Below are 26,710 nucleotides of genomic sequence, written 5' to 3'. Positions count from 1 at the left end.
AAATTCGGTACTAATCTGACTAGATGGTGAAAGTGACCACCATCCATCTGTTGGTACATTAAGGCCCCAGTCAGAAAGTAGCTGAAGGTGGATCGAAGCTGGAGTGCTGAAATTGCTGCAATCTCATCCGAAATGTTCTGCTGCTGTTCTTGAAGACTATGAGGTTTGTTGCGATACAGCTTAGACTTTTGGGCTCCCCACATGAAATAATCGCACACTGACAGATAATGTGACCTGGGTAAGTAGCTAGGACCGCGATCAGATTGACCTCTGCTAACAGCTCTGTCAGGAGTGAAGATTGTGTAAAGGTCCGGCACGGTTCGGCCGGCCGTAGGGGCAGTTGCCCCGTCGTGTTGGATGTAACTGCAGGTCTTTTCTTTCTCCGTTAATGCTGCCACAAATGGCTCCGGAGTCAGCGTATGATGAAAGAAGATGGGACCATTTTTGCGGCGTCCAGACACCGCACACTAAACCCCAACCTTCTGGGCATGCAATGGTGTTTCGTGAAAATTATGCGGATTCTCCGCTGCCATGAACCTGAGATTCTGAGGACTGACACAACAACTCAGTCGAAACCAGGGTTCATCAGACGTAAAGAACAGATCCATGTCGAAGTCATTCACTGTTTTTCAGTGAGCAGCCACTCATAAAACTAGAGTCAATAAATAGCATGTGCTAGTTCTGATGAGTGAACGACAGATACTCGATGGGAATGCATGTGCTGGTCCAGGTGAAGAATTCAGCCGCGTGATCTACGTGGTATGCTAGTCTTTTGAAATAGGCGTCGCGTTGATTTGGTAGGACTATGAAGTATTTTCTGATTAACTACAACCATATTTTCTGGAGTGCGGGAAAGTTTCGGAATGTTTTCTGACTTGTTCAAAACAGACCCTGCCTACCCCGTTCTCGGACCAGGCCTTGCATGACACTCTTTGCTGGCACTTTGACAGCATTTAACTTCTCAGCAAACAACTGATCACAACGTTTCTACGACTTTTTTTTCACACAACTTTCCACAGTGAACACCAACTGCGCCCCTGTGAGTACCACCATCCCCTTTGTACTGCTCTACTCACACTGACACAGCCCATACTATGCACTGAACCGGTGTGGATCACGTGGCAGGCGTACGTGTGGTGTATGCGTCACTCGGTGATGTTGCAAGCATACATTCACGCCCAATCGTATCCCCTCATCTGGGCCACTTTTATTTGCCCCACCCTCTACTTTTGCGTTGCACACTATACATACGGACCCCACAAACAAATTTTACACATAATGGCATTCATGAATCCATAAGAGAACCAAACAAATGGCTACACCTGAAGAGAGCCGCAGACACTACATGACGTACACTATACACCGAATACGTAGAAACAAGCACGTGCAGAGACAAAGTCGTCCGAGATGAATCGGACCCATGGGCAGTATCAGGCACAGTGAATAACAAAAGTACAGACTCAGATAGTTACAAATCATAATCAATGACTGGCGGGGTGGAAGAGCAATGGGCACAAGAAGCCACGTTAATAACTGGCAGACTGACGGCTTATAGCACCCTAATGAGGAGACACCAGGAAATGACGTCTAAAGAATACTATTAGCTGTAACCGTGCGAGGCTGTGCCCTATACAGGTATGGTTGCGTGAAATAGCTGTTGTGTACAAGCAACGGCACTAGATCACTAGATTGTAAATAAATGGAAATACATTAACCATACCCATACAACATTACAAGGAAATTTTGGAAATTTTTGATAAGTTCCTATGGGGCCAAATTGCGGATGTCATCGGTCCCTAGGCTTACACACTACTTCTTATAACTTAAACTAACTTACGCTAAAGACAACACACACACCTATGCCCGAGGGAGGACTCGAACCTTCGATGGGGGGAGCCAGGCGAACCGTGGCAAGGCGCCTTAGCCCGCACGCAGCAATACAAAGACTTAAGTTATACTCCAACAGCAGACAACACAAACTGAAGGCAATGACATCACGTTCATTCTAGGATGCATCCCCACCGTCAGGCAATCACTAACATTACAAATCAGTAAGCCAGCAGAGGCGAATGGCTCGATTTGTACTTCCGATACCCATGCATCCGGAATAGCACCGGTAGTGGGATGTTACTCATTGTACCCTACATTCTTTTTCTTTTTGCATAGTAATCAAATAATATCACATTAAATTCTTGAAAATTCTCAATCTAACGACATATTGAAGTTTTATTTATTTGTTGAGATTATAATTTTAAACTAGAATACAACAACCTATCTATTTTGTACAACTTATAAAAAGGCATAATGCAAAAAAAAATTACTCATTCAGTTCGAACCAGTAAAAGTAAATGTAAATGCTTGATATCTGTAGTGGGCATTCGTAGGAGATCGATGACAGCTGCATTAGTGCCTACGATGTGATTAATTTAATAAGCAGACAGAACTATTCTCTTTGCACATTATACAATAATTATTCTTTATCTGACCAATGAAGGATCAACAGTTATATATCTGTAAAATACGTGCTCTTATTTGCACCACGAATCTGAAGAAAAACTTTTCATGTAGTTTTGTACTGGAAAAAGTGCCGTACACGATTATTAATCGGGAAAAAAGCTGCGGAATACTGATATTGAATATTTATAAAATTTCACTGGAAAAACCACATAACAGACCTCATAACATGTTTCAGTTAACCTATACGTAAGAAAAATCGCTAATTTTAGAGACACAGACATCATCAAGGTAACTTAATGGAATGTATTCAGTCACTGTCGACTTGTGGAAAATGTTTTGGAATGAATCTTTAGTTAATCAAAATAATTCATTGTACAAACGAAAGTAACTAAGATTATGTTCGAGATTCATATAGCTGTATCTATCGAGCATATGTTAAGCAACTTCGAAATATTAGTCACAGACCCAAAACATTTATTCACTTTTACCGCTTTTTGTGAAGAATCTCTGGTAGACCGAAACGTAAGGAGATATGAACATGAATAATTCTGGACGGTAAAAGGGCTTACACTTCCCTCAAGCTTTCTTTATTTCAACAAAAAAATGGAGTGATATACAGCGCTTTAGAATTTCCTTGAAAATGAATCGTCTGACAGAAAGCAGAAATTTTTCTAATGCATCCTACAGTTAATTATTCCTTAGAAGTACTTCAGTACCGTAGAGGATTTCAGAAGAAGTAAAAATTCAGAAATATGTAAAAGTCCAGGAGGTAGGCAATGCTCTTTCTTAAATTTCCTATGTAGTTCGTTCAGTTGACATATACTAAATTTGGGACTAACAAACTATTCAAGTAAATCGTAGATTTGAGAAGTGTTTAACTGTTCGGTTTATCCTCAAATACAGCAGCATTGGAAAGACGGAAAGCAAGAAATTAGGTGATTCAAAACGATGTGAGAAACTTCGATTTCGGGCACGTCTGCTTTACGTCCGGATGGCGTGCTGCAGTCGGACACGGTCGGTGAATAACAAATGAAGTCGATTCTCTTGAACGGATCGATGTAGAACTCGCCGATCTATTCTAGGAAAAGACAGGATGCCAAGTAAAGACTGCTTTTCGAGGAAACGTTACGTAACGATGTTTTCAACATAGAATTACCTTAGATTAAACTCTCCGAATATCTTGTACCACTGCTAGTTACTCCTTTTTTTATTCCACTCCCCAAAAGTCAGAGGGAAAAACGACTATATATATTCACATTGGCAAATGGTTTAAATGGCTCTGATCACTATGGGACTTAACATCTGAGGTCGTCAGTTCCCTAGAGTTTTTAGGATTACGTAAACCTAACCAACCTAAGGACATCACACACATACATGTCTGAGGCAGGTTTCGAACCTGCGACCGTATCAGTCGCACGATTCCGGGCTGAAGCGCCTAGCACCGCTCCGCCACCGCATCAGACTCTATCTATATTCTTCACTATCTATTTTCCTCCCTATGTGCCCTAATTTCTCTTGCCTTCGGGGTTCTTACTCAATATGTAACTTGGTGGCACTAGATATATTGTGCACTCAATAACAAATGCCGGTTCTGGAAACCTTCTCAATAGCGTTTCGCGAAAGGAACGTATTGTCAGCTCCAGGGTTTCCTCTCTGAGTTCACGGAGCATTTTTGTAACACTCACATATTGATCGGACATAACGATGACAAAACTACCAGCACACCTCTGATTTGCTTCGATGTTTTTCTATAATCCGACCTCGTTGGGATCCCAATCACTCGCGTAGTATTCAAGAAAGGGTCGCACAAGTGTGCAATAAGAGAATTGCTTGATAAGGCATACTGGGTGAACAATATATAGAAACACCAGAAACACAAAACTTGACAGAAACATCAACAATTATTTAGCAAACAAATACTAGATTAGCATGTAGAATACGGTGTAGGAAGACCGGTGGCATTCAAAGCAACTTGCAGTTCTCTCGGAATGGATGAATACAGGTCGTTATAGTTTTCAAGGGAATCTTATACCATTCATTTTGCAAAACAGTGACACGTTAAGGTGTCGATGACAGACGTGGATGGCGATTACGAAACCTTCTCGCCAAAGTAGATCACAAACACTCAACAATACTGAGACCTGGTGAGTTTGGTTGCCAGGGGAGTCGCGGTAATTCATCTTCGTACTAACAAAACCAGTCCTGGATGGTGCGAGCTGTGTGAAGGTGGTCCCCCCGGTCTTGGAACGTAGCGTAACCATTGCGGAACAGACACTGTGCCTCGGGATGGGCCTTATCAGCCAAAATGGTTGCATGACCATTCGCCGTAATGCGAGCGTGCAGAGTACTCATGGGAGTTATGGAATATCACGATATGGTTTCCCAAATCATTACGGAACATCCGTCGTTTCACTCCTGCGACTTAAACTCGATCAGAAGTTGTTAACATTGTGAAACAAACGGCGACCTTCCATTGGTCCATAGTCCTGGTTCTATGATTTCGGCAGCATGTTCTCCTGTTAAGGTATTTGCATCACTGATGAGCAGTGCTTGTAATCCCAGTTCGCCCAGCAATTCCCTCCATCTGCTTATGGAGCTCTCTTTGCATTGATTTGGTGCTGACAGGTTTCGCAAGTGCTACAATTGCTTTTGGAGTGATTTTTAAAGGTGCCACCGTCGCAACACTCTTCAATGGCGGTACGTAGCGATCACTCAACACACCCTTTCGCCTGCGTTTTGACTTAGCTGGTAATGTTTAACCGCTTTCGCAGTATTTGGTGAAAATCTGTGTTAGGGTGCCCCTTGAAACACGAAACGCGGAAGCTACCTTGGTTATGGAAGGCTTTCACCATACAGCGTCAAAGAATTGCCCATGTTTGAAGTCATTTAGCCGCAAATAACGACACAGAACACTATTTTGAGCACGACTGACACTTGCCATCTATTGTTGGTGTTGTAGTGGTGACATACGAGAGCAAAACACGCAGGATTGCCTAGCGTTTGCATTAATATTGAAGATGAATTTCTCAGTTGTTTTAATATTTTTTCCAATCCATGTAAGCCACTTTCCTAGATTTCTCCCATAGACACGGGTTCCCAGGTAGATGCCGTATTTCTTGACTTCCGCAAGGCGTTCGATACAGTTCCCCACAGTCGTTTAATGAACAAAGTAAGAGCATATGGACTATCAGACCAATTGTGTGATTGGATTGAAGAGTTCGTAGATAACAGAACGCAGCATGTCATTCTAAATGTAGAGAAGTCTTCCGAAGTAAGAGTGATTTCAGGTGTGCCGTAGGGGAGTGTCGTAGGACCGTTGATATTTACAATATACATAAATGACCTTGTGGATAACATCGGAAGTTCACTGAGGCTTTCTGCGGATGAAGCTGTGGTATATCGAGTGGTTGTAACAATGGAAAATTGTACTGAAATGCAGGAGGATCTGCAACGAATTGACACACGGTGCAGAGAATGGCAATTGAATCTGCATGTGGACAAGTGTAAAGTGCTGCGAATACATAGATAAGGATCCTTTATCATATAGCTACAATATATCAGGTCAGCAACTGGAAGCAATTAATCCCATAAATTATCTGGGAGTAGGCATTAGGAGTGATTTAAAATCGAATGATCATATAAAGTTGATCGTCGGTAAAGCAGATGCCAGACTGAGATTCATTGGAAGAATTCTAAGGAAATGCAATCCACAAAAAAAAGGAATTAAGTTACAGTATACATTTTCGCCCACTGCTTCAATATTGCTCACCAGTGCGGGATCCGTACCAGATAGCGTTGACAGAAGAGACAGAGAAGATCCAACGTAGAGCAGCGCGCTACATTACAGGATCATTTAGTAATCACGAAAGCGTTACGAAGATGATAGATAAACTCCAGTGGAAGACTCTGCAGGAGAGACTCTCAGTAGCTCGGTACGGGCTTTTGTTTAAGTTTGAATAACACACCTTCACCGAAGAGTCAAGCAGTATATTACTCATTCCGATGTACATCTCGCGAACAGACTGTGGATAAAATCAGAGAGATTAGAGCCCACACAGAGGTATACCGACAATCTTTCTTTCCACGAACAATACGAGACTGGAATAGAAGGGGGAACCGACAGAGGTACTTAAAGAACCTTCCGCCACACACCGTGAGGTGGCTTGCGAATCACGGATGTAGATGCAGATGTAGAAATCGAATTCATCTTCTTTACAAGCGACCTTATATGTTTTCTGTATTTCATATAGATTTGCAGTGTTATGCCTTAATAGCGACTGTGTCATCACTAATACTGTATTTGAATATTACTGTATTACTTTCCCTATTGATTTTCATTAACTTACATTTTCTACATTTAGAGCAGGCCGCCATGGAAATACTGCGTAATTTATCCAGTATCCTCCCCAGCCAATCGACGACGAACTTTCTCCTATTCTAAAGCTTGATATGAAAAATAGCCGCGAATTGAGACCCTGTCGGTCAGTTTGTGCATGCAGAGAACAAAACCAGCCTTATTAAACTTCTTTGAAGGCTCTCCCGAGGGTAGCATGAATATGATTCGTCCAGGATAACGTAGGAGGTTCTGTCACTTAAAATGTAAGGGGCGATCAAAAAGTTTCCGCTGGAGCGCCTTAAGTTTAGAGTCGGTATGGAAATCAGGCGAAATCGCCGTAAGCGTTCCAGCAATCATACTACCAATACACCAGGTTGAAAATACTCGTTTGATAGAAGACCGCGTCCTGCTATGTGAAGAGTCCGTAACTGCCTGCTGGATATCCTCGTCCGACAGGAATCATAGATCCTTCAAGGGCTCTTTTTAAAAGACCGAAGCCGTGATAGTTACATGGGAAGCACTCAGGACATGGCGGGTGCTCGACTGCCTCCCACTTGGGACGGCCGCCTTCCCGGATCTCCTGGCGTCTTGTGTTGATTCACTACGAGCGCAGAATTTTACGCAACATTCCACAGCGATGGTTTTCGACGGGAATGATTCCCCGTACACATTTTTCATTTTTATTGGGCGCCTACCAATGTTTGTCCTTCGGCAGCCAAAAAGCACGCTGGTACAGTTTGGTTGCATTTGGTAATAACGTTGTCATAGTTCACTTTTCGCCATTTACCACACCTAGACTCGAACGCCACACCAATGCTTTGCTTACATGTCTATGCATATGTAACCGGATCGGGGTGGTGTTACGTTGCTTATATGTTACAGCAACCCCGTCAAACGGCACCGTTCCTATCGCTCCATCTATCCTCAAGCTACTTATGTATCTGGAAATCGATTCCACGTGCTTGGATCTTCGTTAAAAGTCTGCAGTGGCTAACTCTGTTAAACTCTTTAAAGAAATCTAGGAATATGGAAAGTCTGTTGTCCTTCATCAATGGTTCATAGGGTATTTTGTGATAAAATGACTACCCGAGTTTCATTTCAACAATGTTTTCTAAATTCACGATAATTCGTGAACAGAAGCTTTTCTAAGTAAGTGAAATTTATTATGTTCAACCTTAAAATATGTGTTACGATACATAAACGCAAGGAAAATTACTCTTTCTTCCTAGTTATGAACATAGTTTACTTGCTTGAAAATAATAGATTTCAGCTATCTGAAATCACTGTCTGAAAAATGTGTCGGGAATAATTAGTGAAAGAGGCAATAAATTAATACGTCTTGCCTGATGCGGCAGGATTATTGCATGATCAGAAACAATGTCGCAACCGACAAACTATATTCCTTTCGTCATTTTATGGGGTTTGTCAGCGACAAAATGTTTAGTAAACGTTTGAATTTATGCGTAAAGTTTGCTGCTAGTCACTGATTGCACTCATCCTCAAGTACTGATTCATTAAAACTTGGGTATTCATGCGCCGTTGGTTACAGTTATGTTTCACCCCCACCCACACACCCCAGATGTAGAGGTGGTACTCTCCTTTACAGTAATTCTTTCCACACAGTAAGTGATATGTTTATAGAGTTTGCTTGACGTCGCTCCGGTAGTTTAGGGGGAGATGTGGAACATAAGAACGTGCATACATACGTTTATGCATTCATACGCAACTGCATAAACATGTTAATAGACGAAATTTTATATAGCGCCATAGATTCCTTTCCTTTACAAGTCGGATGCAATATTTTGATCATATGAGTTACCAGACCACATCGGGTAACTACACTCCTGGAAATGGAAAAAAGAACACATTGACACTGGTGTGTCAGACCCACCATACTTGCTCCGGACACTGCGAGAGGGCTGTACAAGCAATGATCACACGCACGGCACAGCGGACACACCAGGAACCGCGGTGTTGGGGCCGTCGAATGGCGCTAGCTGCGCAGCATTTGTGCACCGCCGCCGTCAGTGTCAGCCAGTTTGCCGTGGCATACGGAGCTCCATCGCAGTCTTTAACACTGGTAGCATGCCGCCACAGCGTGGACGTGAACCGTATGTGCAGTAGACGGACTTTGAGCGAGGGCATATAGTGGTCATGCGGGAGGCCGGGTGGACGTACCGCCGAATTGCTCAACACGTGGGGCGTGAGGTCTCCACAGTACATCGATGTTGTCGCCAGTGTTCGGCGGAAGGTGCACGTGCCCGTCGACCTGGGACCGGACCGTAGCGACGCACGGATGCCCGCCAAGACCGTAGGATCCTACACAGTGCCGTAGGGGACCGCACCGCCACTTCCCAGCAAATTAGGGACACTGTTGCTCTTGGGGTATCGGCGAGGACCATTCGCAACCGTCTCCATGAAGCTGGGCTACTGTCCCGCACACCGTTAGGCCGTCTTCCGCTCACGCCACAACATCGTGCAGCCCGCCTCCAGTGGTGTCGCGACAGGCGTGAATGGAGGGACGAATGGAGACGTGTCGTCTTCAGCGATGAGAGTCGCTTCTGCCTTGGTGCCAATGATGGTCGTATGCGTGTTTGGCGCCGTGCAGGTGAGCGCCACAATCAAGACTGCATACGACCGACGCACACAGGGCCAACACCCGGCATCATGGTGTGGGAAGCGATCTCCTACACTGGCCGTACACCTCTGGTGCTCGTCGAGGGGACACTGAATAGTGCACGGTATATCCAAACCGTCATCGAACCCATCGTTCTACCATTCCTATACCGGCATGGGAACTTGCTGTTCCAACAGGACAATGCACTTCTGCATGTATCCCGTGCCACCCAACGTGCTCTAGAAGGTGTAAGTCAACTACCCTGGCCAGAAAGATCTCCGGTTTCTGTCCCCCATTGGGCACGTTTAGGACTGGATGAAGCGTCGCCTCACGCGGTCTGCACGTCTAGCACGAACGCTGGTCCAACTGAGGCGCCAGGTGTAAATGGCATGGCAAGCCGTTCCACAGGACTACATCCAGCATCTCTACGATCGTCTCTATGGGAGAATAGCAGCCTGCGTTGCTGCGAAAGGTGGATATACACTGTACTAGTGCCGACATTGTGCATGCTCTGTTGCCTGTGTCTATGTGCCTGTGGTTCTGTCAGTGTGATCATGTGATGTATCTGACCCCAGCAATGTGTCAATAAAGTTTCCCCTTCCTGGGACAATGAATTCACGGTGTTCTTATTTCATTTTCCAGGAGTGTATATTTTCTAACAATAATGCTCATGTGTTTTAAATGTGAGACCGAAGACGGAGAAGATTCAAATAATTGTAGCGTATGCTTATCTCAAAATCTCAGAAAAATCTATAATTATCCCTACGTAAGCAGTGTATGCTGTAATCGTTTTATACTGTAGTTCCTTCTACTTTAATGTTGTTAATTTATATTAATAACCAGCGCGGCCTTTGAAGCATACTTTGAACTCTATCTGTGTAGTTATTTAAGCCAATGTTCTTTACCCCATGGATTTACTCCCTGTACATGAAAAAGTCATAATGTTTCTGCAAGTCTACCTACATACACTCCTGGAAATTAAAATAAGAACACCGTGAATTCATTGTCCCAGGAAGGGGAAACTTTATTGACACATTCCTGGGGTCAGATACATCACGTGATCACACTGACAGAACCACAGGCACATAGACACAGGCAACAGAGCATGCACAATGTCGGCACTAGTACAGTGTATACCCACCTTTAGCAGCAATGCAGGCTGCTATTCTCCCATGGAGACGATAGTAGAGATGCTGGATGTAGTCCTGTGGAACGGCTTGCCATGCCATTTACACCTGGCGCCTCAGTTGGACCAGCGTTCGTGCTAGACGTGCAGACCGCGTGAGACGACGCTTCATCCAGTCCAAAACATGCTCAATGGGGGACAGATCCGGAGATCTTGCTGGCCAGGGTAGTTGACTTACACCTTCTAGAGCACGTTGGGTGGCACGGGATACATGCGGACGTGCATTGTCCTGTTGGAACAGCAAGTTCCCTTGCCGGTCTAGGAATGGTAGAACGATGGGTTCGATGACGGTTTGGATATACCGTGCACTATTCAATGTCCCCTCGACGATCACCAGAGGTGTACGGCCAGTGTAGGAGATCGCTCCCCACACCATGATGCCGGGTGTTGGCCTTGTGTGCCTCGGTCGTATGCAGTCTTGATTGTGGCGCTCACCTGCACGGCGCCAAACACGCATACGACCATCATTGGCACCAAGGCAGAAGCGACTCTCATCGCTGAAGACGACACGTCTCCATTCGTCCCTCCATTCACGCCTGTCGCGACACCACTGGAGGCGGGCTGCACGATGTTGGGGCGTGAGTGGAAGACGGCCTAACGGTGTACGGGACCGTAGCCCAGCTTCATGGAGACGGTTGCGAATGGTCCTCGCCGATACCCCAGGACCAACAGTGTCCCTAATTTGCTGGGAAGTGGCGATGCGGTCCCCTACGGTACTGCGTAGGATCCTACGGTCTTGGCGTGCATCCGTGCGTCGCTGCGGTCCGGTCCCAGGTCGACGGGCACGTGCACCTTCCGCCGAACACTGGCGACAACATCGATGTACTGTGGAGACCTCACGCCCCACGTGTTGAGCAATTCGGCGGTACGTCCACCCGGCCTCCCGCATGCCCACTATACGCTCTCGCTCAAATTCCGTCAACTGCACATACGGTTCACGTCCACGCTGTCGCGGCATGCTACCAGTGTTAAAGACTGCGATGGAGCTCCGTATGCCACGGCAAACTGGCTGACACTGACGGCGGCGGTGCACAAATGCTGCGCAGCTAGTGCCATTCGACGGCCAACACCGCGGTTCCTTGTGTGTCCGCTGTGCCGTGCGTGTGATCATTGCTTGTACAGCCCTCTCGCAGTGTCCGGAGCAAGAATGGTGGGTCTGACACACCGGTGTCAATGTGTTCTTTTTTCTATTTCCAGGAGTGTATATTACTATGTTTGTTTTATTTATATGTGTCATTTGTCGAATTTATTCCTGACATTTCCTGCTGCCACTTAACCGCCCACTCTGTATCTTCAGCATTCCAAGCTACATGTCTTGACTTATGTACGATTATGTGTTTACTTTATGTCATTAATATTGTGTTATGTAAGATCGTCTGAAGACGTCATAACAATTGCTACAGTGATAATTAACGTATACTAACAACATTACAGTACAACTTACAATAGCAATGACATAAAGGGAACCAGGGCCATCAAAATGAGATGTGCTGAGGTTGGAGAGTCGGAGAGACGAAGGGGGAGGGGATCGGAGGACGTTGGTATCTGTGGAAGAAAGTCCGAACGTGGTTGCGCAACTCGATCGTTGTTTAGTTTGCCACAGTCGTAACGATAAGTAAGTCAGGTATTGACCTCTTAACTCCCATACATCTAACCAACGTTTTCGTAGAAGCACATAACAGTTTATTTTTTATGTTAATTAGGATGTTCCAGCACAATATCTATGTTTAAAAATACAGGACACAGAGAAATATAAAAGAAATAGTTAGGTATCAAGTATCACTACTGTTTATCTAATCTCTATTTAAAACCACAGAAAAATTATGTAACATTTTAAAGAACAAGAATTCATCCTGAGACAGGCCAATGGTTACATATTCATTTATAGAATCACTCTGGTGTTGTTCCTGCCTTTCTATTTACTATTTTCGTGGCGTCCTTAGATCGAAGCACATGAATTTCAAGTTCTAGCAAAATATTGACTCTATAGCCCTTCAGTGCATGGTGCAAAATTTTTAAACCTTTTGAAATTTCAGAAATGAGGTGGTTCTTTTTTTTAAGGTAGAAACAAGAGGCATTACTATTTTTGTACTTATGTTCCCTAAATCGGGTTCCAAAATTCCTCCCTGTCTGACACATATATGCACACTCACAAGATCCACATGTGATTTAATAGATGCCTGGTTTTTTTTTTAATTTGACTTTCTTGCCTTCGAGTCTACGACGAATAAATGAACCCATGTTAATCTTCGTTTGGTAACTAAGACTTACATTTCCTGTTTGGAGGTGTTGGTACTTTTTTCGAGACCGGAGCTTAGCAGGGTTACGATGTTTTTGTTACTTCCAGTCCATTAAACATTGCTTGGAAGTGTGCCCTCTCATGCGCCTGTGTCTTTATTGTCAAATCCAGAATGCTTAGGGACAAGTTTTCCTCTAACTCTACCGTGAATTGTATATTTTTCATGGATGTGGTCTGAATATCCGCGCAAATCTCTTAACATTGTTTTCATCCCTTTGGTATCTTTGACAATGTCATCTACACACACACTGTACAGAACAATATTATCACTGACTGGGGTTCAAAGCAAAAATCTGCTTTCCAATTTACTAAAAAAGTGTCTGCTAGAAAGACAGAGAGAGGAATACATATGGCTAGCCCACCCTTTTGATGATACATCTTGCCATTAAAGGAAAAATAATTCATAAATTTTTCTAATGCTCACTTCATTATAATTAACTAAATTTCTTCTAATAAATTACGAAGTTTCCTCAATGGAGATGGTAGTGCACAAATTTTTAATTTCTAAAAATGCTAGTCTCGCGTTCTGTGGGATAATAAACTCTTTAACAATGTCAAGCAACTCATAAATATCTTTCTGCGATTAAGATCACATAATGACTCCTTTAATTTTCTGTTATGGAAACCACTGAGATTTTTGTTATGAGCATGACGGGAGTCAAAGACCGACTTCATCTCACTGTTATCTCGATGAAGCTTAACCTAGGCGCGGAGCATGGGAAGTTGTGCATTCAGAACAACTATACGCTAAAAAAAAAAAAAAGAAAAGGAAAGAAAGAGGATTGGAGAGGAAATTAGAGGAGTTGACATGCTCTTTCGACTTCACTTAAAATTGAAGGAGATGATTCCTCTTAACTTCAACTACGCCATTTAAATACCTTTAGTGCTTTAGAAGTGTAATTGTTTCCTGATATCACAACCACATAGTTCCCGCCGACCGGATTGGCCGAGCGGTTCTAGTCGCTACAGACTGGAAGCGGTGGCAGGTTCGAATCCTGCCTCGGGCATGGATGTGTGTGATGACCTTAGGTTAGTTAGGTTTAAGTAGTTCTAAGTTCTAGGGGACTGATGACCTCAGATGTTAAGTCCCATAGTGCTCAGAGCAATTAGAACCATATAGTTCCCATTATCTGCCATCGTCACCGAGACATTGTTATTATTGCGTTTAGCACTAAGTTTTCTAGCAGCAGAACTAAATTCGTTCTTAGAGTCAGTCTAACCATCAGTGTCTTCAACAACTTTAATCTTTTAACAGAAATTTCTGATTATATCCTTTGAGAAGTTTTAGTTAGTTCATAAGCCTTTTTGGCAAACGCAGTTCTATTCTTGATAGCACCGTCATTAATCTTCACCGGTATGTTATAGAGTAAACCTTTACCAAGTAACCTACGAGCCTCGTTAGACAAACGGATATCAGTGAAGCTAACCACGCTGCTTCAGAAAACATGTTTACGAGCCTGCTCGGAATGACGTAGGTTTGAGCGTTCCTGCTGTGCGATGACGGAAGTCGGTTAACGTCGATATCTGAATGTAATACGGAATTTCCCCCAGAGCAAGAAGTCATTCATTAAACCAAAATCTTTTTAAATTGAAAAAGAGTCCAAATCCGTTGTTGAATCTAATTTTCATGTGGTTGACCGTAATCGTTGATCATAATCTCCCTTATAGTCATGTAGAAATGTTTCACATATCTGGTGCGGGTCCTACACTCCACAGTAATATACCAAAAGGGGGTGCACAACGATAGTGTAAGCCATCTTTTTAGCAGAACTGTTGCATTTTGTAAGATTTTTGCCAATTAATCGCAGTCTTTGGTTTGCTTTTCCAACAATGTTATCAATGTGCGGGTTTCAATTTGTTATTCGCAACTGTAGTCCCTAAGCATTTAATTGAATTTACTGCTTCTAGATTTGCATGATTTATTGTGTAACCGAAATTTAGTGGATTCTGTTTATTACTCATATGAATGACTGTACAAGACATTAAATGACAGCATATCTATAAACAATCTAGAGACCTGCTCAGATTGATTCCTAAATCCTTTATGTAGATCAGAAACAGCAGAACGCCTACAACATTTCTTTGGCGAACGCCACACATTGCCTTACAGAACATTGTCACTGCACTCTTCTTTAGATTGTATTCTTCTTCCTGATAACTGAGCTTCCTCCACTGACTCAGATTATGCAAAATACGTTGTCAGACCGACCTGCAGTTCAACACAATGAGACAAATTTCCAAACTGAATCAGGCAGAACACAAGCACATTCTTGTGCCACCGCAGTTTGTTATTTATTACAATGCCAAGGAATCTGCGTAGCAACTTTACACATCGAGTTTCATCAGATGTGTGTCCACTGATGTATACTTCAAATAATTAATCACAGCACCACTGGCAGTGAAACAATTCCTTTCGTTTAATTTTGTGATTTTAAGTAACTGCTTGCGTCTCTGTTTTTCGCTTGAAGTGCCCTTTGTTATAGATTAAGCTCTCACTTGAGCCGTTTTATCTCTGCCATCGCTCGTTTTCATTTGTTTTAAGATAAATGAAAACAATGACAGACATGTTATTTGTCTTCTCCTGGTAGTTGTGAGGCCAAACATACACAGAGAGAAGGAGAAACAAATGGACTATGCACAACAAAGCAAGGAGAGGTTTCTCCCGCCAATTTCAGTTGCAGAAGAAAAAAAGTTTGTTTTTTGTTTGAAGTTGAATAATATGAGTCTTCTTAAGACTGACGGTTAAGCTGTTTGCTGTGAGCCAGTAGTAAGCCTGTTTCACTATTCTGCTGGCTAAGTCTGCTATGGATACATTTAGGAACTATATCAGTAATAGGTCGTCATCAACAACCATCAAAGTTATTGAGGAGGGCCAGGGTATCATAAATTTAGATGCAAAACAGGAGTAAGGAAAACACCACGTTTAATGTTTCATTTTTCGTATTTACGTTTATTCCTGCTATTTTCTGTTACGACGTCATCCAGGCAACGGAGATTGCTGACGAAGACCTTGCAGAATAACGTATTTGCTGTTAAATATTTGTGTAGGATTATTTCTTTTACTGTACAAAGCTGAACAGTGTTCTGCTCTTTACGTACATGCTAGTAACGCTAATAACTCAGTTCAGGTGCTAAAATTGTATGTTTCCATGACTGTAACGGTAATTATAGTTTGACGGACTCCAAAAGATTCGCTGAAGTTAACTATTTAACGTCGAATGTAGAAATGATCCACCAGCTGATTAAATATACCAATATTTATTGTACTCACTGACCTCCCAAGTATGAAACATAATTATCAGTCTTCAGATACTTTAGAAAGTTGTAAATCAATTTTTAGCTGTTTGTGTGTCACAGACCGATACACATATGTCATACAACGTACTTGTTTTAGTTCGAAGAGCAGACGATTCTAATGACATTATTCCCCATCGTAAATTCAGTTATATCACAACGTCCCATGTCATTTCGAATTTCAAAATAAGTCTAGGAAAGAAAAGGAGTCAGACTGCAACTAAACATCCTTAATTTTTTAATACCATGTTCAATTTGAGGCTATTAGCACCTGATGATAAAACTAGAGGCCTCGAAATATATCACGGTATAATATAGTGAAGAGCAATTAATTGTAGTTTGAATCAATTTCTGTTTTCCTAATTAGTCGTACGACTGCGTTCCCCGTAATTAAAGAACGATGAAATTTTTATTACAGAAATGGGTTCATCAATGTTGCTGGGAAGCATGAGTGGACCAAACACTGAGCCTTGTGGGACACATGCAATCGCCAGACGGTTTCTAAGGCGGAATTTGTTCTATATATGACTTATAAACACCAGCAAATGACTGCATATGCAAGAAAAGACATGTCTGGATTGATATTTATGTGTGGTGTAGAACGCACGCGGATACTTGCTCAGGGCAACAAGTTAGCGGTCGCATCTGGGACTCGGAGCTACAGACAGCTTAACGGCCGCATAACTCGGTGGCAGAATGGCTGAATCACGCTTCATTTGCATAATCCTTAATTACCGCTGTGGCTGTAACGAGGGGAGCGACAAGACGCTAATGAGGCAGCCGCCATAACCAGCACACGTGGGCAGCGCGAGGGCGCAAGGGTGCAGGCCGCGTTCATACATCTGCATCTCAACCCTGAGATTACGGCATTTCAAATGGTACTTTTTAATGTAAAATACACAACGCTGGAAAAACTAATTGGTGTAGCCATTTAGAGGTTACCACTTCCTCAAGATGTTTTGTTGCAACAGTGCGTATCGAGTACACGAAATTATTATATTTACAAATGAATAGCACAAGGGGTTCTGAGGTACCCACATTAGTAAGTGACTTAACCTCCAAGGAAATGGTCTAATGAATACAGAAGCTAGACTGATAGTTAATCGAAGAAAGAAGAAAGTAATGAGTAGTATCAGTAATGGGAACAGCTAGAATCTTAACATCGGGTTTAATGACCACGAAGTAGATGAAGTTAGGAATTATGCTACCAAGACAGCAAAATAACCTATGATGGGTGGAGCAACGAGAACACAAGAAGCAGACTGGCACTGGTGAAAAGGGCATTATTTGCGAACAGATATCTGCTAGTATGAAATACAGGCCTTAATTTGAGGAGGAAATTTCTGAAAATGTACGTCTCGAGCACAGCACTGTGTGGCAGTGAAACAAGCACTGTGGGAAAACCGGAGAAGAAGAGAATGGAAGCATTTGAGATGTGGTGCTTCAAAAGAATTTTGAAAATTGTATAGATTGACAAGGTAAGGAATGGGGAAGTTCTCCTCAGATTAGCCGATGAAGGGACTATGTATGAAAAACACTGACAAGAAGAAGGGGCAGGTTAGTAGCACTTCTATTAAGACATCACACAAACTTTCATCGTAAGAGAGGGGGCTGCAGAGGGTAAAAACTCGAGAAGAAACGGAGATTGGAATACATCCAGAAGAATATCGGGCAGTACAGATGGTCAGAGGTTAGTTTCACTGGTCTGTGAGAATAAGCTAAATCTTGAGAAACCTTCACTGGCGGAAAGGTAATGAAAGGTGCCTCTTAGGGCAAAAACTACGAATATTTTTCTGGTCTTTATGGAGCTAACCCACGGACATCGCTCTGACGAAATCAATTAAACAGAAGCTCACTCGGCGTCGGGGAAACTGTCATTCTTTCCATGCTGAGTCCTTGAGTGGACAGGCAAGGAAGCTTAATATACGGCAGAACGAAAAGTACCATTTGCCGCACACATCACCGTTACTCGCATAATGTAGAGGCGGATGTGGGCGTAGACTAGCGAAATGAGAACAGCGAAATTCATCAGCGTTATTACTTTACTACTTTACCTTTTTTTGGTAGGAAAACTCACTCAAGCTGTTCATTTACTCTTTTCATTTTTAATCAAAATTAACTTTCTCTCCTGAGAGAGAGAGGACACGAGTCAACTTTTATTGCACCATATAACATTAGGAACCTTCTCGTAAGCGTACATGCACACGCTCTCATTTCCGCACGTTTAGCGCAAGCCACAAAGAGCAGTTTTAGGGCGTAGCTTAGTAACCTTTAATTAAATACCATAGTTGTTCACACACAGCGCCGGTGCTCTCCTCCGCCGACAGAGAACAACTTCACAAGAATGTACTAATTACTTGCTAAAAAACATTCAACAGCATAGACCGCATAAAACATTTCTTTATTTGAGACAATTGTTCCGACAGACTTTGTAATGTCTGTCAAAACCTGTTGTCTTAAATAAAGAAATATGTTATGCAAAATAGGTTGTTGAATGTTTCTTTTGGAAGTAAAACAGATCGCGTCTTCAGTACCCTCAAAATGAGAAAATTCAATCAAATACTCAGTGAAACTTCCTGGCAGATTAAAACTGTGTGCCCGACCGAGACTCGAACTCGGGACCTTTGCCTTTCGCGGGCAAGTGCTCTACCAACTGAGCTACCGAAGCACGACTCACGTCCGGTACTCACAGATTTACTTCTGCCAGTATCCGTCTCCTACCTTCCAAACTTTACAGAAGCTCTTCTGCGAACCTTGCAGAACTAGCACTCCTGAAAGAAAGGATACTGCGGAGACATGGCTTAGCCACAGCCTGGGGGATGTTTCCAGAATGAGATTTTCACTCTGCAGCGGAGTGTGCGCTGTTATGAAACTTCCTGGCAGATTAAAACTGTGTGCCCGACCGAGACTCGAACTCGGGACCTTTGCCTTTCGTGGGCAAGTGCTCTACCAACTGAGCTACCGAAGGTAGGAGACGGATACTGGCAGAAGTAAATCTGTGAGTACCGGACGTGAGTCGTGCTTCGGTAGCTCAGTTGGTAGAGCACTTGCCCGCGAAAGGCAAAGGTCCCGAGTTCGAGTCTCGGTCGGGCACACAGTTTTAATCTGCCAGGAAGTTTCATAACAGCGCACACTCCGCTGCAGAGTGAAAATCTCATTCTGGAAACATCCCCCAGGCTGTGGCTAAGCCATGTCTCCGCAGTATCCTTTCTTTCAGGAGTGCTAGTTCTGCAAGGTTCGCAGAAGAGCTTCTGTAAAGTTTGGAAGGTAGGAGACGGATACTGGCAGAAGTAAATCTGTGAGTACCGGACGTGAGTCGTGCTTCGGTAGCTCAGTTGGTAGAGCACTTGCCCGCGAAAGGCAAAGGTTCCGAGTTCGAGTCTCGGTCGGGCACACAGTTTTAATCTGCCAGGAAGTTTCATAACAGCGCACACTCCGCTGCAGAGTGAAAATCTCATTCTGGAAACATCCCCCAGGCTGTGGCTAAGCCATGTCTCCGCAGTATCCTTTCTTTCAGGAGTGCTAGTTCTGCAAGGTTCGCAGAAGAGCTTCTGTAAAGTTTGGAAGGTAGGAGACGGATACTGGCAGAAGTAAATCTGTGAGTACCGGACGTGAGCCGTGCTTCGGTAGCTCAGTTGGTAGAGCACTTGCCCGCGAAAGGCAAAGGTCCCGAGTTCGAGTCTCGGTCGGGCACACAGTTTTAATCTGCCAGGAAGTTTCATAACAGCGCACACTCCGCTGCAGAGTGAAAATCTCATTCTGGAAACATCCCCCAGGCTGTGGCTAAGCCATGTCTCCGCAGTATCCTTTCTTTCAGGAGTGCTAGTTCTGCAAGGTTCGCAGAAGAGCTTCTGTAAAGTTTGGAAAGTAGGAGACGGATACTGGCAGAAGTAAATCTGTGAGTACCGGACGTGAGTCGTGCTTCGGTAGCTCAGTTGGTAGAGCACTTGCCCGCGAAAGGCAAAGGTCCCGAGTTCGAGTCTCGGTCGGGCACACAGTTTTAATCTGCCAGGAAGTTTCATAACAGCGCACACTCCGCTGCAGAGTGAAAATCTCATTCTCAAATACTCAGTACTGTAAGAGTCATCATTAAAACTGCGTCTGAGTCTTGTACAGTTTGTTTAAATAATGTCATCTGCAATAATCTGGTCCATCTTAGTTACGTAGGGATGGACTGTTTGTAAATACAACATAAGAAAAAAAAATCTGTGGAACTTACCCTGAATGTTTCTGCCGCAGAGGATTATGTGGCTCATCACTGGCACCATGCATTTGATTTTTTCCTTGATGATGCGACTGATGTACCCAATGTCTCAATGCCCGCTCATAAACAGTGTCGGCTGTCATCTGGGCATCTCTCTTACTGACTGCGTCTACAATTCTCCAGCCAAGCTACACAGATTTTTATGATCTTCCCTTACATAGAGTGCAGATCTTGTTTGTGCCTATTTTATGTCATCGTCTTACACAAAGTAGGCATCTACGAGGGGGTTCAGTAAGTAACGGAACATATCTTTTCAGAATACAGGTTAGTTTTATTCAAAATTGCAGCACACCGTATTATTTTCTACTCTGTTGGCTACAAATCTCTACTTTTGTGCGTAATTTCTCTTCATTGGGACGGCAATACTCCACTTTACTAAGAAGGCCTCCATGGTAGCAGTGGAGTGATCGACATCGGATCCCACGTCTTGCTTTCATCAGCAATCTCCCCATGGAGTGCATACTTCATTGTGCCAAACAGATGAAAGTCAGAAAGTGCCACAACAGGAATGTACCATAAATGAGGAAGAACGGTCGAATGAAGTTCTGTGACGTCGTCACTATTGCGCAGACTCGAGTGAGACGTGGCGTTGTCACAGAGAAGGAGTGTTTCCATTTTTGTGTAGACGAACATGCTAATGACGTTTCTTCAGTTTCCTGAAGGTAGCGGAATACACCTCCGAGCTGATCTTTGCTCCGTAAGGGAGGCCGTCAGAGCAAACCCTTCACAGTCCAGAATACCGTCGCTGTGATTTTACCGGCTGACTGAGCGGCTCTGAACTTTTTCTTCAGAGGAGAGCTCGTGTAGCGTCACTCCATGGCCCGACAAGTGATGATCCCATGTTTCACCGCCTGTGATGATCCTCGACAGAAAATTGTCACGATCAGCGTCGCAACGCGCACTCAATTCCTCAAAGATGATCCTTAGTGCTCTTTATGGTATTTTAGGTGACGAGGAACCCACCGTGCACACACTTTTGAGTACGCCAACGGGTGAACAAGTGTGTCAGCACTACAAGCAGAGACGTCCAGCTGAGCAGCGAGCAGTGTGACTGCGAACCGTTGATCACTTCAAATGAGAGTGTCCGTACGTTCCAACCCTCTGGGAGTCACGCCTGTTTTCGGGAGGCCGGCACAAGGAAATTTGGACAGATCTGCGAGACTTTGTAGCGATGATACCGGACTCCACGCCCAGCGACTCACTGCATATTTGTTCACTGCCAGGTCTCCGACTACATTCTGCAAGTGCTAATTAATATCTCCCATCCGATGGTTTTCGGTCAGAAAAGATTCAATGATAGCTCTCTGCTTGGAACACACTTCTATAATAGATGTGATTTTAAGGCGAACTATAGCCCGACACCTACCGGAACATCATGGAACTGTAGCGACTGTACCAGGAGTATTCCCCGATGTCCCACAACAAAATTCGCATATTTCAACCTAAATTTGCCGAGAAAAAAATGTTTTCCATCACGTATTCAACGCTCCTCGTAATTACTATGAACCGCGTAACGAGAGGATAGCAATATCAACGCTAATTCCACACCCGTCGATATCATGGAGACAGAACGTTACTGCTGGAACTAACGTGGCAAGAACACTGCTTGACAGTTCCTAAGGAACAGAGACTTTGCTGAAGAAGAAGAATCACAGGTAACGATGGACGACATGAAACAAAGTACATACGTAACAGAGACGGAGTAGTATATTTATAACGAAATACTGTACAGATTGCACCACATGCAGAGCAGGATAACATACATAAATAACCTTCATGTTTGACATTGCTCAGACTCCGAACGTAAAGATCGATATCGGACTCTCAGTAAGGAACGATCATTCCACGAGCGCTGTTGCACATTTTGCATCTGTTACTCAGGCTGGGTACCAGGCTGTTGAGAGGTTCTTGAGAGATAATCTCCAACTCCTCTCTCAAAGCGTTTCTCAGTTTTTGCGCGGTTCGGGATGGGAGTGTAATTTGGGGAACACGTCTCCGAAGAGCATCCCAGGCTTGCTCTATAGGTGGGGTGTCCAACCTTTTAGCTTACCGGAACCACACTGGAAGAAGACGAATATTTTTGGGACGTACTTAATATACTACTTATCACCATGTGTAGCTGCCCAGCAAAGAAGGAGGGAGGTTGGGCACGGGCGGAGGCATATATTTAGCAAATAATGGTTATTTATAATTTATTAATTTATCATTCTTTATTCCATAAAAAGCAATATGGATTAGATCTCACGTTTTATTTATGAGACTCCATTATTAAATTTTGACGGAAGTAATTACAAATAATAGAATTAATGCGAGATTTGACTCTGAATTTGGAAAACCAGTGTATCTGTATTTGGTTCGATCGACGTGTAGAGCATTTACTGCATGAATGTGGTATTTACAGGTATCACACTGTAACAGAATGCGTTCTCAGAAATAATAAGTTCACAAAGGCACATGTATCACATTGGAACAACCGAAATAAAATCTTAAAACGTACCTACGTGCTGTATTTTAATTTAAAATACCTACCTGTTACCAACTGTTCGTCTAAAATTGTGAGCCATATGTTTGTGACTATTACAGCGCCATATATTACAAAGCGAAGAAAGTGGTCCAACTAAAACATTTATATTTCTTTACGTACTACACAAATATGTATTAAAAGAATGGGGGTTTCTATTTAAAAAAAAAAACCAAGTTGATATCCGTTTGACCTATGGCAGCGCCATCTAGCGGGCCAACCAAAGCGCCATTTGTTTGTCCCCTTCTAGCTAGACAAGTTCCGTTCTTTGTAAATTTTCGTTTGACGCTTATTTCGTGAGATGTTTGGCCCGGTCACTATCAATGGACCACCCTGTATAATGTGTGACTGTACAGCGTGTGCAGGTATGGTTTGTAAAAGTATAACAAAGTACATTTAGTTACCATCGTCTGACAGTAATTACAAGGCGATCACTTCCGACATGTACCGGCCAGATACAAGTGTCAAGTTGTAGTGGCCAGACAGTACAGTACAACGACGTTGTAATTAAGTTTCTTGACTGCGGCTGGGATGCGAGAGGTGATGAGCAAGACACATTTTGATTTGTACCGAACATCTGAGATGGCAGAAATTGTAAAGTAACCAAATTTTGTAAATGCCTGTTTGAGGGAATTCTTGGTCAAAAGTATTATCTGTAGCAAGAAATACGATATCAAATGAAACCTGTTGTAACAGAATTATGGTATTGCTAAAGATCGCCATTGGCAGTAATTATAAACAACATAGAGATTTCTAAATTATACCAGGGTGTGACGAACAGAACTACGGTGAAAATCGTTCTTTATCACAACTGTACAGAAATAACCCATAGTTTCCTTGTATTTCCGTTGTTGTTGTTGTTGATGTGATCTTCAGTCCCGAGACTGGTTTGATGCAGCTCTCCTTGCTAGTCTAGCCTGTGCATGCTGCTTCATCTCCCAGTACCTACTCGAACCGACATCCTTTTGAATCTGCTTAGTGTATTCGCTCTTGGTCTCCCTCTACGATTTTTGCCCTCCACGCTGCCCGCCAGTACTAAATTGATGATCCCTTGATGCGAACATGTCCTACCAACCAATCCCTTCTTCTAGTCAAGTTGTGCCACAAATTTCTCTTCTCTCCAATTCTGTTCAGTACCTCCTCATTAGTTATGTGATCTACCCATCTAATGTTCAGCACTGTTTTGTAGCAACACATTTCAAAAGTTAGTATTCTCTTCTTGTCTAAACTATTTATTGTCCATGTTTCATTTCCATACATGGCTACACTCCATACAAATACTTTCAGAAACGACTTCCTGACACTTAAATCTATACTCGATGTTAAAAAATTTCTCTTCTTGAAAGACGCTTTGCTTTACATTGCCAGTCAGCATTTTATATCCTACTTCCACTATCGTGAGCTTTTTTTCTCCCCAAACAGAAAAACTCTTCTACTACTTTAAGTGTCTCATTTCCTGATCTAATTCCCTCAGCATTGCCCTACTTAATTTGACTACATTCCATTATCCTCGTTTTGATTTTGTTGATGTTCATCTTATATCCTACTTTCAAGACACTGTCCTTTCCGTTCAACTGCTCTTCCAGGCCCTTTTTCTGTCTCAAACTGAATTACAGTGTCATAGGCAAACCTCAAAGTTTTTATTTCTTCTCCATGGATTTCAATTCCTACTCCGAGTTTTTCTTTTGTTTCTTTTACTGCTTTCCCAATGTACAGAATGAATAATATCGCGGATAGGCTATATTCCTATCTCATTCATTACACAACGACTGCTTCTCTCTCATGGCCCTTGACTCTTATAACTGACATCTGGTTTCTGTACAAATTGTAAATAGCCTTTGGCCCCCCTGTATTTGACCTCTGCCACCATCAAAATTTGAAAGAGAATATTCCAGTCAACTTTATCAAAAGCCTTCTCCAAGTCTACAAATGCTAGAAACGTAGGTTTTTCTTTCCTTAATCTATCTACTAAGGTAAGTAGTAGGGTCAGTATTGCCTCACGTGTTCCAACATTTCTACGGAATCCAAACTGATCATCCCCGAGGTCGGCTTCTACCAATTTTTCCATTCGTCTGTAAAGAATTCTTGTTAGTATTTTGCAACCGTGATTGATTAAACCGATAGTTCCGTAATTTTCACATCCGACAACACTTCCTTTCTTTGTGATTGATTATTACATTCTTCTTGAAGTCTGAGGGTAATTCGCCTGTATCATGCATCTTGCTCACCAGATGGTAGAGTTTTCTCAGGGCTTGCTCTCCCAAGGCTATCAGTAGTTCTAATGGAATGTTGTCCACTCCCGGGGCCTTTTTTCGATTCAGGTATTTCAATGCTTTGTCAAACTCTTCACGTCCTCTTCCATTTCCATAATACTGCCCTGAAGTACATCGCCCTCATATAAACCCTCCTTATACTGCTTCCACCTTTGTGCTTTCACTTCTTTGCTTAGGACTGGGTTTACATCTGAGCTCTTGATATTCATACAAGTGGTTATCTTTTCTGCAAAGGTCTCTTTAATCTTCGTGTAGGCAGTATCTGTGTTACCCCCAGTGATAAATGCCTCTATACTCTTACATTTGTCCTCTGGCCACTGCTGCTTAGCCATTTTGCCATTTCTGTCGATATCACTTTTTGACGTTTGTATTCCTTTTTGGCTGCTTCATCTACTGTATTTTTATATATTCTCCTTTTATCAATTTAATTCAGTATTTATTCTGTCACTCAAGGTTTTCTACTAGCGCTCGTCTTTTTACCTACTTGATTCTCTGCTGCCTTCACTATTTCATCTCTCAAAGCTACCCATTCTTCTTCTACTGTATTTCTTTCGCCCGTTCTTGTCAATCGTTCCCTAATGCTGTGTCTGAAACTCTACACCCTGCCGGAGTGGCCGAGTGGTTGTAGGCGCTACAGTCTGGAACCGCGCGCCCTTCACGTTCGCAGGTTCGAATCCTGCCTCGGGCATGGATGTGTGTGATGTCCTTAGGTTAGTTAGGTTTAAGTAGTTCTAAGTTCTATGGGACTGATCACCTCAGAAGTTAAGTCACGTAGTTCTCAGAGCCATTTGAACCATTCTTGAAACTCTTTACAACCTCTTGTTCTTTCAGTTTATCCAGGTCCCATCGCCTCAAATTCTCACCTTCTTGGAGTGTCTTTAATTTTAATCAGCAGTTCATAACCAATAGATTGTGGTCAGTGTTCACATCTGCCACTGGAAATCCCTAGATTCGCGGCTGCAAGCAATGCCGCAAGCAAACAGACCTGACCACCCGGCGGATTGTCCGTTTATGAGACTCTGGTGGTTCACGTATCACATGGGCGGCAATGTTAAAGACGGAGGGGACCAATGATAATAGCGTCGTGTGACGGGAATTTCATATTGAAAATATTCACTTTATCCCATTTACATAAATGAGATTTTATGGACTTTTTGCACCGATCGTGTGCTACCTGTTCACGTCTTAGGCGACACTGATCCTTGCTTTTCACCGCACGCGTCTCACGAGCCGCACGATGGGGCCCTCCGCGCACAGGGTTGAGGTCCAGCGTTACGGAGGTGATTATTCACGTTCAGTAATCTCTTTCCAATGTGCCCGACAAGTCATAGTTCCTGTGTGGGTGGGTACTGCCATCCATAAACAGAACGTCGGGATCCACAGCTTTCCTTAACAGACTGACATGATCCAGAATAATCGTCCTGGAGTAGCGCTGTGCTGTAACGGTACCTCGTGCTAAGATA

General features: G+C 43.2%; 1 protein-coding gene and 4 non-coding genes across 5 annotated transcripts in view; 3 read left to right on the top strand and 2 right to left on the bottom strand.

The window, feature by feature from the left end:
- The window catches only part of LOC126266665 (uncharacterized), a 975,748-nt gene that overhangs the window by 747,810 nt on the left and 201,228 nt on the right, over positions 1–26,710 (bottom strand). The window lies entirely within an intron of this gene.
- On the bottom strand, positions 18,784–18,858 carry Trnas-cga (transfer RNA serine (anticodon CGA)). Its single transcript has one exon. It is a non-coding gene; the product is annotated as a tRNA-Ser (tRNA).
- Positions 19,209–19,283, top strand: Trnas-cga (transfer RNA serine (anticodon CGA)). The gene has a single exon. It is a non-coding gene; the product is annotated as a tRNA-Ser (tRNA).
- On the top strand, positions 19,809–19,883 carry Trnas-cga (transfer RNA serine (anticodon CGA)). Its single transcript has one exon. It is a non-coding gene; the product is annotated as a tRNA-Ser (tRNA).
- Trnas-cga (transfer RNA serine (anticodon CGA)) lies at positions 20,109–20,183 on the top strand. Its single transcript has one exon. It is a non-coding gene; the product is annotated as a tRNA-Ser (tRNA).

Source organism: Schistocerca gregaria, chromosome 4 (assembly GCF_023897955.1).
Source record: "Schistocerca gregaria isolate iqSchGreg1 chromosome 4, iqSchGreg1.2, whole genome shotgun sequence".
NCBI lineage: Eukaryota > Metazoa > Arthropoda > Insecta > Orthoptera > Acrididae > Schistocerca > Schistocerca gregaria.
This window is presented reverse-complemented; position numbering and strand designations above follow the sequence as displayed.